General features: G+C 63.1%; 1 protein-coding gene across 2 annotated transcripts in view; it reads left to right on the top strand.

The window, feature by feature from the left end:
- The window catches only part of PMVK (phosphomevalonate kinase), an 11,457-nt gene that overhangs the window by 1,981 nt on the left and 6,929 nt on the right, over nucleotides 1–2,547 (top strand). The window contains exon 1 of one of the 2 annotated variants that reach the window (XM_077764135.1): nucleotides 2,454–2,545. The exons of the other annotated variant lie outside the window; for it this stretch is intronic. The gene's annotated coding sequence lies outside the window, so the exon portion shown is untranslated. Of the gene's footprint in view, nucleotides 1–2,453; nucleotides 2,546–2,547 lie in introns of those variants that run through there. 2 annotated transcript variants of the gene reach the window in all.

Raw genomic sequence — 2,547 nt, 5'->3', positions numbered from 1 at the left:
GGCCGCAGGGTCATCAGCACAGAAGCGCCACGGGCGCCGTCAGCTGCACAATGGCCAGGAGAGGAGGAGCCTGAAGCGGGAGGAAGGGGACCTGGTGGCGCCCCTGAGCCCGGGCAGCACCCATGGGGCAGGCTGGCCTTGGAGGGGGAGCCAGCGCTGAGCGCAGCCCCTCCCTCCTCTCAGCCCTGCAGAGCCGTAGGACCTGGTGCCCTGCAGGCTCAAGCTGTGACACAGTGAGCGGGCTTCCCAGACGCCAGGCCTGGACTTGACTTCCAAGCAGTTTTCTGGGTCAGTGAAGCCAGCGTCTCTCTTTAAAATTTTGTGTTTATTTATTTTGTAAGAGAGCATGTGTGAGCAGGGGAGGGGCAGAGAGAGAGGGAAAGAGAGAATCCCAAGCAGATTCCACATTGCCAGCACAGAGCCCGACGCGGGGCTTGATCCATGAACAGGGACATCATGACCTGAACTGAAATCAAGAGTCAGATGCCTAACCAACCGGGTCACCCAGGTGCCCCACAGGCGGTCCGCCTTTTTAGTGAGGGGTGACCCCCTGGGGTAATTGTGTTCCTGCGTCGTGGAGCCGCAGCACTGGCTGCCTCGAGCGTCACCTTCTGGAGCCCGAGAGGCAGTCCAGCGAGGCAGCACGTCGGCGAGCCTGGCCTCCCATCGCAGCCCCCAAGGGCCCTGGTCGCTGCTTCCCGGCTTGTCTGTGCCCCTGCGGACAGTCCCGCTCTTCCCTCTTGAGCGGCGCCTCACGTTTGCACACACACTGCGTAGCTCTCAGAGGCTTCTCACACATACTCTCTCATGCGGGTTCTTCTTGGTTGTGGAGGGAAGAGCAGATGTCACATAACAGAGTTTCAAGGGCTCGCAGTGTCCCGGAGAGGGAACACTGTTCTGGGGACTATTTGACAAGTGACCTTGGAGGGCAGGGTGGCTGGGGGTGTGCTTCTGCAGGCTGAACGGGGCTGGGGACGGCAAGGCCCAGCGCGTTTCCACGGGAGCTGGTGTCTGAGGCCGAGGGACGGAGTGGTCAGACCGTGCAGGCCGTGAGATCCCAGACACTGGCGACGGGAGCCCGTGGCTGAGTGCCAGGAGTGGTGGCTGTCACCACTGAGGAGGGCAAAGGCCACCCAGCCCAGTGGTGACGAGCCTTTCAGGAGCCAGTTTTCCCAAGAAGCACGGGAGGGAAGGGCGAAGGAGGCCACAGACGGCCTCTGCTGGGATCCGCGGGCTGGGCGGGCGGCGATAAGACCCTGTCTGAGAGGGCAGCAGGGGACGGGGACGCAGCTGGGGCAGGGAGCAGGAGAGGATTTCGAAGCCGTTAGGATATTCTGATCATCAGCTGGGAATTCCAGCGGGGATCGGAAAGGCAGGAGCGGGGTCTGAGACAGGTGAAGGGAGAAAGCGGGGGCAGTTCTGAGTCCTGTCTAGGGGCAGAAGAGGTGGGATCTGAGCCTTTGGCGGGAGGTGGGCTGGAAGAGCTGATCCTGGGCTGAATTCCAAAACCACAACGTGCTCGGCATAAATAACACCACCACGTCGGGATGGTGCGTGAGAACGTGCGAAGGGTTTTCATTCTACACTGTATTTTTCTCATTTCCTTCTCACCCCAACCCTATGAGTGGCCAGTGATGAACCAGGGTGACCTGAGAGGCGTCCGAGCTGGGATTAAAGTGCTGCCTTCTAAGTGCACTGATAAGCGCGTGACCTCACAGTTGCTTCAAAAAGAAGGCCTTCCTGGGGCGCCTGGGGGGCTCAGTCGGTTGAGCGTCCGACTTCGGCTCAGGTCATGATCTCACAGTTCGTGGGTTCGAGCCCCACGTCGGGCTCTGTGCTGACGGCTCAGAGCCTGGAGCCTGTTTCAGAGTCTGTGACTCCCTCTCTCTCTGACCCTCCCCTGCTCACGCTGTCTCTCTCTCAAAAATAAATAAAACATTAAAAAAAAAAAAAAAAGAAGGCGGCCTTCCTGGAGCCTGTCCTTTCTGCAGCTAACCCGTGGCCACTCCTTCCTCGCTCCAGCGCCGCGTTTCCCGGCCCGGGGCCCCTCCCGCTTCTCCTCGAGGGACTGGGTCTCAGGAACGGGCTCCGGGCTCCGCTCTGACGAGCTCCGCGCTGCGGGCCGCGCGCCCGGCTGACGGCCACGGCNGGGCCCTTCGGGGGGGACACACCGTCGCCGCCCGCGACTGGGCGCTGGACTCCGCAGAGAGCCAGGCAGCCTCGTCCCGGGCCGGCCTCCCCGCCCCAGAGCCCACACCCGAGGGGGCAGCGCTCCGCGGCGGTCCCCGCGCTTCCAGNCGGCCGCGGTGGCTTCCGGGAGGACCCACGTCGGCCGCGGGGACAGACAGGTTGGGTGGCGCGCATGCGTCGCGGGCCCGCAGGCCTCTGCAGCGCGATCTCGTCCCATCGTTTCTCGCAGTGTTTGCAGGGCCGTGTGGCAGGCGACGTGGCGCTCCCCCCGGGGGACTTGGAGGCCTCGCCCCCTACGAGGAGAATGGTTGTGTCCACGTGACGTCAGGCTCTGGGCGGGGCCGGGCCGTTCCACGT

This window comes from Crocuta crocuta, unplaced genomic scaffold, assembly GCF_008692635.1.
Source record: "Crocuta crocuta isolate KB4526 unplaced genomic scaffold, BGI_CrCroc_1.0 scaffold528, whole genome shotgun sequence".
NCBI classification, from domain to species: Eukaryota; Metazoa; Chordata; class Mammalia; order Carnivora; family Hyaenidae; genus Crocuta; species Crocuta crocuta.
Note: the sequence above shows the minus strand (reverse complement) of the source record. Positions and strands in the feature narration are given on the sequence as shown.